Source organism: Chrysemys picta, chromosome 3, assembly GCF_011386835.1.
Source record: "Chrysemys picta bellii isolate R12L10 chromosome 3, ASM1138683v2, whole genome shotgun sequence".
NCBI lineage: Eukaryota > Metazoa > Chordata > Testudines > Emydidae > Chrysemys > Chrysemys picta.
The window spans coordinates 57,533,200-57,547,617 of NC_088793.1; the positions used below are offsets into that span (position 1 = coordinate 57,533,200).

The 14,418-nt window shown below is 48.0% G+C and overlaps 1 protein-coding gene across 11 annotated transcripts in view; it reads left to right on the forward strand.

Annotated features, from left to right (window-relative positions):
- FAM135A (family with sequence similarity 135 member A) overlaps positions 1 to 14,418 on the forward strand; it is a 149,212-nt gene that overhangs the window by 32,807 nt on the left and 101,987 nt on the right. Inside the window, exon 1 of one of the 11 annotated variants that reach the window (XM_065587953.1) lies at positions 13,674 to 13,799. The exons of the other annotated variants lie outside the window; for them this stretch is intronic. The gene's annotated coding sequence lies outside the window, so the exon portion shown is untranslated. Of the gene's footprint in view, positions 1 to 13,673; positions 13,800 to 14,418 lie in introns of those variants that run through there. 11 annotated transcript variants of the gene reach the window in all.

A 14,418-nucleotide genomic window follows, 5' to 3' on the forward strand; every position in this document is an offset into this window, starting at 1 on the left:
TCCAGATATATCAAGGTCAACACCTTGGAGTCTCTTGTTACAACATTTATTTCAAACAGTATGTCATGCCACAACACTAAGCCATGCAGAAATTTGAAGTTATGTATGTTTCTGGTGATTTCATTTCCCTCTGCCACTGTTCTCCCACAAACAGTTCCTGTCATAGCATTATCCTCCATAATGGCAACTATGGTATCATCCATCTTCCCAATTTGGTGTTTGATAGGCTTTATCGCCTCCACTCAACTTTCCCATCGTGTGGCACTCAGTGGTTTCAGTGTCAGAGAGGATGTTCCCAGATGTTCCTTCAAAATTTGCCATCGATGATTTGATGCAGAGAAAAATACATAGATGCTTTGAATTACATAAAAAAATTCAGCAACCTCACTAGAAGCTGATGCTGTATCACTGACCACCAGGTGGAATGAACGAGAATTACATGGGACAAAAAAAGCTCGAGGGTGTCATTCTCGGATCCGTGTCTGCACTCCTGTTTTTTCCTCTCATGTTGGCACCATTATCGTAGCCCTGACTTCTCATGTCAGCTATCGCAATTCCCGTATCTTCCAGCTTTTTAAGAAGCACATTTGTCATACCAGCTCCTGTAGTATCATCACTGTCAATAAATTCTAGAAAATGTTCTTTGACAGTCACCATTGCAGGGACATTTTCACTAAGTTCTGTTGTTACAAAACGCACCATTAAAGTCATTTGTTCTGTATGGCTGATGTCAAGTGTGCAGTCTAGAATAACAGCATAATATCTTGCTGACTTCAGATCTGCCACAATCTTCTGTTTGACTTTGTTGCCAGTAACTGTATGATCTCATTTTGAATTGTTTTTCCAAGGTAGTGGTGACTCTTCTTAGATACTCCTGGAGTACAGCATCAAACTCAGCCGTCAGCTCCACAATTTTAAGGAAGTTTCCATTGTTTGGCACATACAGCTGATCTGAAGTGCCACACAGTGCTAGGTTTTGGGTAGCAAGCATTCCCACAATGGCAATGAGCTTTTTTCAGAACATTTTGCTAGTAAAGAGACTCTGATGCAATCTTCTCTTGCTGCTGATCATCTAGGGTGGCCTTTAACCTTAATCTCATTTCAAGCTCTTTCCACCTATGGAATGCTCTCTGGTGATTTGCTGCCTTCTCATGGCATGCCAGATTTCTAGCCAGATTCTTCCAGTCCTTTGTTCCTGTAGAACCCAATGTGGCTGGAACATTAGACTGGACAAGTTTGCAACAAAAACAGTATGCAGCATTCTAAGTTTTTGAGTACATAAGCCATGGCCTCTCCACTTTGTCACCATTGGGGATTTCACGGCAGTAATGTGTTGGATGGAAACTTCTATTTTCATTGTCTTTGGGGAACATGAAGTTTTTCACTTGCTGTGGCCCATGCAGTACGAGGAAGTCCCTCAGGCTACTGCTCAAGTGGGTCCACAGTCCTGGATCATCTAGACTTAAGGAACTAAACTCAGGAGCAGCTGTTTCTTGCACCTCCACCACACTCTTCTCTGATCTACACTTTTCTTCAGGAATGTGCATGGTTACATCCATTTGAGATGGAGATATGGATGCTGCAGTAGCTGCCAGGTCACCTGCACTTTGACTAACTGGAAGATCAGGCATCTCCTCACCACTCACGTCCTCACTGGGGCCGGAAGGCTCACCGTGAACATTTGTGTCTATGTATCTCAGGAGTGCTCCTTCCTGCTTAGATAGAAAAGCTTCTTTTGCTTTCTTTCTTTTTCTGAATGCTGCCCCAGAGGGGCATTTTCTTCTTTCACTCATGACTGCTGTTCTGTGCCAGCTATAGTGGCTCTCAACACTCAATAGAAGGGGACAAATAAGCAGGCTGGTAGCAGGGCCTGAGTGAGAGACGATACCAGCGTCTTAAGGGCCTAACTGGCTCCTGCTACTTCAGTTGACTGCCTGTTCTCCTCAAGTGGGTTCAGGGAAGCAGCAGGAAACAGGAAGCTCCCTGAGAAGCTGGTGTTAATCAGTCCAGGCTCCTGGGGGTGCTTGAGAAGTACATAAGAGGCTCCTCCTCCTCTCTCTCCCTGCAGCTCCTGCTGCTTTCTGTTATTCCCTCTCACATTTTCTCCTGCCTGCCTGTTATGTCTCTTGTGCCTGCCTTCCTCCAGCACAGCACTCCACCATCTTTGTGCATCTAGAGCAGAGAGAATACATATGCACCAGCAGCAGACACAATCTTCTACACTCTGGGTCCTAGTGCCGCCCCCCCCCCCCCAGTCTGGCACCTGAGGCGGCCACCTTAGTTCACCTCATGGTAAGGCCAGCCCTGGGTAAGCTTTATGTTATATTCCAATAGCTAAAGAAGAGAGCCTGAAACTACCAAGATTTGAGGATCCTGTGGCACCTTTGAGACTAACAGAAGTATTGGGAGCATAAGCTTTCGTGGGTAAGAACCTCACTTCAGGTTCTTACCCACGAAAGCTTATGCTCCCAATACTTCTGTTAGTCTCAAAGGTGCCACAGGACCCTCTGTTGCTTTTTACAGATTCAGACTAACACGGCTACCCTTCTGATACTTGATACCAAGATTTGGTGTGTCACATCTCATTCTGGCATTTTTAAGCAGGGCTGCCAAATGGAGGTAGATTTAAAGTTTGCAGCATTCTGTTGGTCCACCAATAAGTAGCTGAGCTTATCCCAATAACTAACATGTAGTTGTCCTTACATCTGAGAAGAGTTAATGTGGGGTCATTATTTGACTGAAATGATTTAAACGTTATAAACCCTCCCATGGACTGATATGCACAGTGAATGAAGAGGAGCTTTTGTTCTGCTTGTCTGTAAATCATTTTGTTTTTCATCATACTTTTTATTGCTGAATTTTACGCAAGGCATTATTGTCTATTTTTGAAACACACTTTCATAAATAAACAGGATACAAAAATGTCAAGCTGCCCCAGATCACACACACATTAAATTGTTACAGCCAATGAAAAATCTAGAGCTTCCCAAAATGTCATCTGTTTTGCAAGTTTTAACAATGTAATCCGCATTAAGGGTATGTCCTTTCTGATTCTTTTAAAGATATTAGATCCAAGACGGGATGCAAATGGATTCCCTAAAGATAGCAAAGCAAAAATTTAAATCCGAATTCTCTGAACTCTAAAGAGACAGAGGACAATGGAATGGGCGACTAATACCTTTGCCTCAATATTAAAGGGGCACTGTTAGATTGATTTTTAAATCAAAATGTAGGTCTTGTACAATCTGACGAAAACCTAAAAGTAGTAGAACTGTAGGGGGTTTTGTTTCTCAATTTTTAAATCAAATGAAAAATAGTTTATTATTTGAAGAAGACCATCTTTTCAGGATTTCTTACTCTGTGCAAACACCATCTAGAAGTCCCAAAGGTGAAAGGTTTGGAGCCTGCACACGTTAAGAGATGGAACACTTCAGATAGAGCTGGGCAAAATTTTTCAGACAAATGCACTGAAAATGTCAGGTTTAGCCAACATAAAATTGTTCCTGAATTTGACCCAATTAATTTTTGCTGGGAAAAACTTTTTCCAGGCCAGTATACCATCTGTGGGTATGTCTGAACTGCAATAAAAGACCCAGTGGCATGGTTATGCATGGCTTGGGTCAATTGACTTGGGTTCATGGGACTTAGGGTATGTCTACACTACGAGAATAGTTCGATTTCACTTAAATCGAATATGTGGAATCGATATTACAAAGTCGAACGTGTGCATCCACACTAAGGACAGTAATTCGACTGTGCGAGTCCACACTAACTGGGCAAGCATCAACATTGGAAGCGGTGCACTGTGGGCAGCTATCCCACAGTTCCCGCAGTCCCCGCTGCCCATTGGAATTCTGGGTCGAGCCCCCAATGCCTGCTGGGGAAAAAAATGTGTCGAGGGTGGTTTTGGGTAACTGTCGTCATCCAACCGTCACTCCCGCCTTCCCTCCCTGAAAGCGCCGGCGGGCAATCAGTTCGCGCACTTTTCTGCTGAGTGACAGCGCGGACGCCACAGCACTGCGAGCATGGAGCCCACTGCGACCATCGCTGCAGTTATGGCCGTTGTCAACATCTCGCACCTTATCAGCCACATTTTCCAGAGGCAGATGCTGAGAAATCGGGCGAGGAGGCTACGGCAGCGCGATGAGGACATGAAGTCTGAGAGTGGCACAGACCTGTCACAAAGCACGGGACCCCGTGCCGTGGACATCATGGTGGCACTGGGTCATGTTGATGCCGTGGAACGGCGATTCTGGGCACATGAAACAAGTACAGACTGGTGGGACCGCATAGTGCTGCAGGTCTGGGATGAATCCCAGCGGCTGAGAAACTTTCGCATGCGGAAGGGAACTTTCCTTGAACTTTGTGAGTTGCTGTCCCCTGCCCTGAAGCGCAAGGACACCCGGATGCGAGCAGCCCTGACTGTCCAGAAGCGAGTGGCCATAGCCCTCTGGAAGCTTGCCACACCAGACAGCTACCGGTCAGTCGCGAACCACTTTGGCGTGGGCAAATCTACCGTGGGGGTTGTTGTGATGCAAGTAGCCAACGCAATCGTTGATGTACTGCTGTCAAAGGTAGTGACCCTGGGAAACGTGGAGGTCATCATAGATGGCTTCGCCGCGATGGGATTCCCAAACTGCGGTGGGGCTATAGATGGAACTCACATCCCTATCCTGGGACCGGACCACCAGGCCAGCCAGTACATTAACCGAAAGGGCTACTTTTCAATGGTGCTGCAAGCACTGGTGGACCATAGGGGACGTTTTACCAACATCAACGTCGGATGGCCGGGCAAGGTTCATGACGCTTGTGTTTTCAGGAACTCTGGTCTGTTTAGACGGCTGCAGGAAGGTATTTACTTCCCGGACCACAAAATAACTGTTGGGGATGTGGAGATGCCTATAGTGATCCTCGGGGACCCAGCCTACCCGCTAATGCCCTGGCTCATGAAGCCCTCAGGCGCCCTGGACAGTGAAAAGGAACTCTTCAACTACCGTCTGAGCAAGTGCAGAATGGTGGTGGAGTGTGCTTTTGGACGTCTCAAGGGGAGATGGAGAAGCTTACTGACTCGCTCTGATCTCAGCGAAACCAATATCCCAATTGTTATTGCAGCTTGCTGTGTGCTCCACAATCTCTGTGAGAGCAAGGGGGAGACCTTTATGGCGGGGTGGGAGGTTGAGGCAAGTCGCCTGGCTGCTGATTACGCCCAGCCAGACAGCTGTGCGATTAGAAGAGCCCAGCGGGACGCGCTGTGCATCCGGGAGGCTTTGAAAGCTAGGTTCCTGAGTGAGCAGGGTAACCTGTGACTATTTAGTTTTTTTACAGAGAAGCTGAACCTGCCCCCGTTTCTTTACCCAGTGAATCTTCACTGTCCTCTCCAGTTTCATACCCCATTCACCCCCTTCCAACCCACGATTAAAAATAAAATCACTGAAAATTTGTTAATGAACAATGTTTTCTTTATTACTGTTTTCGCGGTAAAGTGTTGAAACTGGGACGCAGACTGTGGTGGGGAGTGGGTGTAGTGTAGTGATGCAAAGGACGCTTCTAAACTCGAGGAATGACAGGCTCCTGGTCTGCACTGGTGGACTGATTGTTTCAACGGAGCCTGCCACCCATCCTGTTCAGGACTCTATGTGTGGGGGCTATGTGACTTTGTGGCAGGGGGAGGACGGTTACAGATCCGCTGCTATGTGGCTCTGTGATCCAGGATAAGGACCGCTGCATAAGATCTCTAACCGCCCTCCCCCGCCACAAAGTCACATAGCCCCCCCCACACAGAAAATGAAAACCACCTCCCAGACTGACCAGGGTGCCTAGTGACTGTACTGTGTATGTGACCTGCTGCTGAACCTGCCCCCGTGTCTGTACCAACCCCCTTCCCCCCCACTTCAAACAGACTGTCCTCTAAAAAAACATGATGGAAACAGTAATTAACAGAAACGTATTTTTTATTAGCAACTAAACAGTTAGGGGATGAAACTGGGATGGGGGCTTGGGTGAGGCGGGAAGGAAAGGACTTATCAAATTTTGGGGAATGAGAGCCTTCTGGTACTTGAGCAGTCTGCAGGGGTAGAGTGACAGTTTTCACGGACTCTGCCGCTCCTCCTTCTTGGTACTTTGGGTGAGGGGGGTATGGGACTTTGTGGCGGGGGACGGTGGTTACAGATAGACTGCAGCAGGGCTCTGTCCTCCTGCCTCCGGTCCTGCAGAACATCCACAAGGCGCCGGAGCGTGTCCGTTTGCTCCCTCATTAGTCCAAGCAGCGTTTGAGTCGCCTGCTGGTCTTCCTGCCGCCACCTCTCCTCCCGTTCCCTGTGTGCTCGCTGGTATTGGGACATGTTCTCCCTCCACTGAGTCTGCAGGGTTGCCTCGGCTTGGGAGCAGTCCATAAGTTCTGAGAACATGTCGTCCCGTGTCCTTTTCTTTCTACGCCTAATCTGCGCCAGCCACTGGGAGTCTGATGACCGGGTAGATCGGGAGACAGTCACAGCTGTGGGATGGGAAAAAGGGAGTGAATTCCTCAGAAAGATAAATTTTTTGGTGAACAAAGAAAATAGTCTTTCTCTGTGAACAAGACCATTCACAGCACCTATCACATGCGCACTCAGGACAAGGTCGAATTTTTGGCCTTCGCATTCAGTCCCTGGGGTCTTGCAGTGCAGATCACAGAAGCGGAACAGCACAGCGGAATTTGGGTAGCGGGCTGACATGGTAAGCCGTAGACTTGTGGCACCTTAAAACTTTAATAATAGCACTGCCCTACTTTAACGTTCAAAGCAATGCTCCTAGCGTTGGCCAGTTCCTGCTGCCAGCAATCCGGCAAGCATGAACTCTGCCCCTGTCCCACCCCCTCGCGGCTGTCCCCGGGAAAGATCCCTCTCTGCTGCCCCTCTCCCGCCTCCACCGCATGGCTGTAAACTGCCGGTTACAGTTCTGTAAAGGAACAGGCAAGCAGTCCCAATACTAACATTCCCCTAATTCAAAGCAGGTCACCATGAGCGACATCACTCTGATGCGGATTTCAGACAGCGACAAAGAACGCATGCTTCGTGAAAGCCTGCAAAGACCAGGGCCGTATGCCGCCATGCTGTGCAAGGCAATGATACCGGAGTACTTGATGGTAGCCTGGCGCGGAAACGTTTCATACTACGGAGGACACAACAAGGCCGCTCTCCCAAGGAACCTCATGCAAAGGCTTTCCAATTACCTCCAGGAGAGCTTCATGGAGATGTCCCATGAGGATTTCTGCTCTATCCCAGGACATATAGACTGAATTTTACTGTAGCTCCACTGGCAAGGACTAAACAGTAGAGCGCCAAGGGCAAACCAATCAAGATATACCGGACATTGTTAGATTTTTTTGCAGCAGTTGCACTGCCAAAGACTAAAACTTTAAGTGCCTAGGATAATCTAATCATGAAAAACCCACAGTTAATATTAATGTTCTGTTCTAAATAAATGTTTACATGTTTAAAACACTTACCGGCTGATCCTTCCCCTGATTCTGGGTCCGGGTTAACGCCTGGGGACGGTTGGTAGGGGATCTCTGTGAGGGTGATGAAGAGATCTTGGCTGTCTGGGAAATCAGCGTTGTAAGTGCTGTCGAATGCCTCGTCCTCCTCATCTCCTTCCTCATCTTCCCCGTCCACTACCATCTCCGAGGAAGCGGGCGTCGACAATATCCCATCCTCAGAGTCCACGGTCAGTGGTGGGGTAGTGGTGGCGGCCGCACCTAGGATGGAATGCAGTGCCTCGTAGAAACGGCATGTCTGGGGCTGGGATCCGGAGCGTCCGTTTGCCTCTTTGGTCTTCTGGTAGCCTTGTCTCAGCTCCTTGATTTTCACGCGGCACTGCGTTGCATCCCGGCTGTATCCTCTCTCTGTCATGGCTTTGGAGATCTTCTCGTAGATCTTTGCATTCCGTCTTTTCGATCGCAGCTCCGAAAGCACGGACTCATCGCCCCACACAGCGATCAGATCCAAGACTTCCCGATCAGTCCATGCTGGGGCCCTCTTTCTATTCTGAGATTGCATGGCCATCTCTGCTGGAGAGCTCTGCATCGTTGCCAGTGCTGCTGAGCTCGCCACGATGTCCAAACAGGAAATGAGATTCAAACTGCCCAGACAGGAAAAGGAATTCACATTTTCCCGGGGCTTTTCCTGTGTGGCTGGTGAGAGCATCCGAGCCCAGACTGCTGTCTAGAGCGTCAACAGAGTGGTGCACTGTGGGATAGCTCCCGGAGCTATTAGCGTCTATTTCCATCCACACCTACCCTAATTCGACCTGGCCATGTTGAATTTAGCGCTACTCCCCTCGTTGGGGAGGAGTACAGAAGTCGAATTTAAGAGACCTCTATGTCGAACTAAATAGCTTTGTTGTGTGGACGGGTGCAGAGTTAATTCGATTTAACGCAGCTAAATTCGACATAAACTCCTAGTGTAGACCAGGCCTTAGGGTTTGGGGCTAAAAACTGCAGTGTAGATGTTCGGGCTTGGGCTGGAGCCTGGGCTCTGAGAGTTCACAAGTGACGAGGCTCCAGTCAGAGCTTGAATGTCTACACTGCAATTTTTAGCCCAAGCCTCATGAGCCGAAGTCAGCTGACATGGGCTCCGAGACTCCATGCTTTGAGTGTTCCATTGTAGTGTAGGCCTGTGAGTCCTCATCTGTCAATGCATCTGTCTCTCCCACTTCATAACATTTAGCCCAGTGGTTGGGGCTCTTTCCTGGGATGTGAGAGACCCAGGTTTGAGCCTCACTCTGGATCAACTCAGATCTGCCCCCATCCCACGTGAGCACCCTAACCACCAGGTTATCTGCTGTTCTGGGGTTGGTTACACTCAATCTCTCCTGTGAGCTGTTCCATTCAGCATAAATACTTAAAGATTCATTGGGCCAAAGAAAAAGAGAGAAAGTGAGCCCGAAAGTGAGGGATAGCTCAGTGGTTTGAGCATTGGCCTGCTAAACCCAGGGTTGTGAGTTCAATACTTGAGGGGACCATTTAGGGATCTGGGGCAAAAATCTGTCTGGGGATTGGTCCTGCTTTGAGCAGCAGGTTGGACTAGATGACCTCCTGAGGTCCCTTCCATCCTGATATTCTATGATTAAGGCAATCACTTGGGAGGTATGAGATAGGGATTCATATCTTCTCTCTGTCTAGCTCTAATTTCAACCTTGCTGTGTTAGTGGTACCAGCCAACTGTTGATCTCAGCTGTTGGTTCCTTTTTGCAACTAATAACTGAGGAGCTTTCTTGGACTGCTCCTTTCAGTAGTCATAACCAGGCAACTTTTTGGCTGTATTTCTTTCTTATTCCTAGGGTATTCCTCAGGTTTTAAACAGATTTATTTTACTATTCATTTATTTCTTCTGTCAGATTTAATAAGTTGGAAATAATTATTTACATTTGTTAGGAGGGGCTTTTGTTGTCTCTCTTAGCATTATGATCTCTTCTCTGTTGTTTTATATCTCTTATTTGTATCTCTTTTTCCTTTACCCCATGAGAACATACTAGTTTCCTACTTACAGTACCACAAAAAGATGGGATGGGATGCTTTCTTTATATAAAGGAAGGATGCCCTTGTATTCCTTTCCATCAGAATCTCTAGTAGAAAGGTTCCTGGCAAAGCAAAGGAGAGTCAGCATTTATTTTTCCTAATAGCTCCATACTAGCCAAGATGAATATGGTTCTCAACTTAGTTTCCAAATACCAAAGCCAAAAAATCCCTCAAACAAAACAGGCATCATCCTCTAATGGTGGCTAAAGGAGAGAAAATTACTTGTTTCTTTGAAAATATTATAGTGGAACACCAGATCTGCTATAGTTAAGGTTAAGCGTCACTCTGTTTAAAGGTCAACTATTCTAAGTGCTCTAAAAATCTGCATTCTGACTCAGATTGCCTTGAAATTTGCTGTGCCACGTGGGAGTAGTGATAGTGCCAGTTTTCCAAATTTGAGTAATTTGAGCAAAGCATTCCCGAGGTACCTTGCATTTTACAAAATCGCCTTGTTTTTCTGAAGGTTTTCTTTGTGCACATCTGGGGTTCCAACAATGGCTATGATCTTCCACAAACTGATCTCAGTTGCTTGGAATTTATGTCCGCTAGTGCACAGCTCCTATTGCCCTTTTGGGGAAGCAATGTTGAAAAAGTTACTCAGTTGGGAACTTCAGGCTGACATGTATCAAACTGTCACACCTAAAGGATTGAAGTGAGTATGCTCTGTATTGGGATTAGGAATAGAATGGTGAAACATACCCAGGGCCATCCTTATCCATATGCAAAGTTCGCAGCTGCGTAGGGCACCAGGAAATTTGGGCCACCAAATTGCTCCAGATTTCCTGGTGCCCTAAGCAGCTGTGTACTGCTCCAGCAGCCAGCCTGATCCCATAGCCGGCTAAGCCGCCCAGGAAAGCTGCCCCCACCCCAGCTCCGCCTCTTCCCCAGGGCTCCTGCCCCCGCTCAACCCCAGCCCCGCCCCCACTCCACCCTTTCTGCAAAGCCCCCGCCCTTGCTCTGCCCCCGTCCCGCCTCTTCCCGCCCCCACTCCACCCCTTCCCCTGAGCAACGTCCCAGGGGACTGCAACGTCCCAGGGGTCGGGTGCTGCGCGCCCCGCACTCACCAGGGCGCGGGGAAGTGGAGCAACCTGGACCCAGCCCATTCCGCGCCACCGGCTCCCATCTGCGCCGCCAGTGAGTGCTGGGGGGCGGTTTCCCCCCTTCCCCCAAGCCTGGGAGCCGGGGGAGCAGAATGGAGTGGGCTGTAGCCAGGTCACTCCACTTCCCACCGCCTTGTGGGTGCGGGGTTGGGCCTGCCCTGCACTCACCAGGTGGCAGGAAGTGGAGCGACCCAGCCCCAACCCACTCTGCTCCGCCAGCTCGTGGTGGGGGGCAGTTCCCCCCTGCCTCCAAAGCCTGCTCCTGTGCCGCCGCAGAGGCCTGGGGCTAGTCCTCCCACCCCACGTGGGGGCTGCGTAGGGCACCAAAATGTCTACAGATGGCCCTGAACATACCTGACATTGGTCGCAGAACAGCTCAGGGTGACATGCTGTAGTCGTTGAACTCCAACTATACTCAAATGTGTCATCTGGAATCTGAGAATAGTTGTTGGCCAGGTTGCTACTTTGTGTCTGTAGCAAGGGAGTTTTATACTTTTGGGGAATGTGGCTTGCAAAGTACTTTTAAAAGGGGCTCTAACTATTTCTGAAAGATAAATAACACATTACACCTCCATTCTACATAGATATGTATGAATGGTTGTTGGGCATATTGCTATGAAAGTGGGATAGAGGTTTTTCACTGTTTGGAAACTCCTCTAGAGTAGCATAGTTAATTTAAAAGACCTCAGTGGTTTGAGCATTGGCCTGCTAAACCCAGGGTTGTGAGTTCAGTCCTTGAGGGAGCCACTTAGGGATATGGGGTAAAATCAGTACTTGGTCCTGCTAGTGAAGGCAGGGGGCTGGACTCGATGACTTTTCAAGGTCCTTTCCAGTTCTAGGAGATAGGATATCTCCATAAATTTTTAAATTTATTTTGAACAATTGCTCTGTATACCATAATGCAGTGTATGGTGCCTTAATGGACATTTCCCAAACGAAAGTTTCCAAATCAAATATGGGTTGATTCACAGAGAATGAAATAGGTCTGCACTGTATTGAGATAGGGAAGAGTCTGTGGAAGTCTATCTGACATCACAGACTTGGGATAACTCAGGGTGATAATCATTGAACCCTGGTCATACTCATTGACTATGAATTTGAGTCCTGCTCTTGGTTGGCATTTGAGAATGACTGCTAGGCATAAATGTTATATTTTTAGGTTGGGCACAAGTAGTGCAGCTTTTTCAGCTATTGATATTACATTTTTTGTGTGATGTCTTAACATGGGTCATGCAAAGTTTACTGAAGATAGTGATCCCTACCTGGAAATCAGTTCATGCCCTGAATTCCTTGTGCAGTTTCTTCCTCTCCCTCCCACAATACTTAGGGTATGTATATACTAGAGCAGAAAAGTGTAAATTCCTGCTTGAAGAGACATAGTCGCGTTAGCTGTGATTTGAGCTAGTGCACTGAAAACCACATGTAGCCGTAGCAGCACAAACTTCAGGATGGGCTAGCTGCCCTTTGCCTTGGGTCTTGGACAGGATTGTACTTGAGGAGGCTAGTAATTGGGTGGCTCTGAGAGACATGCTGTAGTAATTGAACCTTTATTACAGCCATGCACTGTGCATTTGAGCTCTACCCTTGGCAGCAGAGAATGTGTGTTAGACATATTTCGTGTTCTCTGACTGCAGGGGCTCCTCTCGGAATTTTTGCCCTGAGATGAAAATTTCTGGTTTAAGAGTGATATTCTAAAGTGCTCTAAAATCCACATGCAGACTATATTTTACTTTAGAAGTCAATAAATAAGCATAACTAAATAAAGGGAAGATGAAAGCAGATAAGTTAATATAATCATCCTGGGCAACTGGAACTGAGGAAAGCAAGTCACAGGGACATTTGGTCAAGGGATTTTGCTAAGGTAAAACTTGGGTTTAGGTTAGGTGTAGCAGACTGGAGAAGCCTATATGGCCTATGCTCAAACACTGAGGGCTTGGCTACACTTGCAAGTTAGAGCACATTAAATCAGCCCAAGGTGCCCTAACTCCTGAAGTGTCCACACTGGCAAGGCACATAGAGCGCCTGGACTCTGCAGCTTGAGCGCCCCTGGTAATCCACCTCCATGAGAAGCATAAAGCTTGCTGTGCCCTGGCTGAAACACCCGGGTGTCAGTGTGGACGATGTCTTACATTACTGTAAGACGATGTCTTACATTTTTACATTACATTAATCCCCTGAAGTCAAGTGGCCACTCTGGTCATTGTTTTGAACTTGGTTGCAGGCATGCGGGTATCCCCTTTCAAAGCTCCGTTTCTGACAGCCGGCATATTTATCTGCTCCGGGACACAAAGCAAACCATTACTGTGGAATGCTGCTGCTGCCCAGGCAGGCGTTTGTGCATGTGTGTGTGAGAGAGAGAGATGGGGGGTGGAGGGCTGATGTCAGGGTTTCCCCCTACTGCTGTTTAAACTTACAAGACAGCATGCTGACACACACTATGCCCCCCAAAACACACTGTCTCTCCCCCCACATACACACAACACACTCCCTGTCACACTCCACCCCCCTCCCCCATTTGAAAAGCACGCTGCAGCCACTTGCACACTGGGATAGCTACCACAATGCACTGCTTTCTGTGGCGTTAAAGAGCTGCTAAATGTGACCACACCACTGTTTGCAGCTGACAGTGTAAACACACGGCAGCGCTTTCTCTGCTGCTGTCTCCGAAGGCTGGTTTAACTCCCAGCGCTCTACATCTGCAGGTGTAGCCATGCCCTGAGTCTACTGAGTGTAAATGTTAAAGAGAAGGTTAAGGGGTGACTTGATTACAGACTATAAGTACTGTGATATAGCATGGCCAGAGGGCAGCAGGAGAGGGATAGATGGGAGATATGTGAGCCCCAGGATGAGGAGAGCCTTATTCCCTGTAGAGGGAAGAGAGGCTGCTACAGATTAATTAGAGCACCTGAAACCAATTAAGCCAATTAGAGCACCTGAAGCCAGTCACCTGCTAAACCCCCCCTGCTTCAATCAGACAGTTGGAGGAGTTGAAGCAGAGTGGTTTGGTGTTGGATCAGAGAGCAGTTTGGAGGAAAGCAGTTTGAAAGAGTTGAAGCAGAGTGGTTTGTTGTAGGAGTGGATAGCAGTTTGGAGGAGAGCAGTTTGGAGAAGTGCTGTGGCGGGCCAGAAGACCAAGACCCTAGGTAAAGGGAAACCCAGCTTGTGCAGAGCAGAGGGACTCTATAGGCACAAGGGGTTGGGAGAAACGTGGCCCAAGCGGAGAGAGGGCAGGAAACCCCACAAGCTGAAGGGCCGGAGAGGGAAGTAGCCCAGGGGAAGGAATCACTAGTTCAAGTGGTTCGCTGCTATCCTTAGGGCCCCTGGGCTGGGACCCGGGTAGAGGGCGGGCCCGGGTACCTCCCTCTCCACTCCCCTTCTTTGGGACACTAGTGGGACAGTTGATACCCCAGTTCAGGGGTGAGAAACGGCGCCCTGAACCCCCACAAGAGGAGAAAGTGCGGGACCCCTCATAATAGTGCCAGCAGTTTGCCACAGTACCTACATGAGGAACAAATACTTGATAATGGACTCTTCAGTCTAACAGAGAGCGGTACAACACAATCCAAAAGCTGAAAGTAAAAGCGACACAGATTCAGACTGGAAATAAGATTTAAATTTTTAACTGTGAGAGTAATTAACCATTGACACAATTTACCAAGGGTTGTGGTGGATTCTCCATCACTGGCAATTTTAGACCAAGATTGGATGTTTTTTTCAAAGATATGCTCTAGGAATTATTTTGGGGACATTCTGTGACCTGTG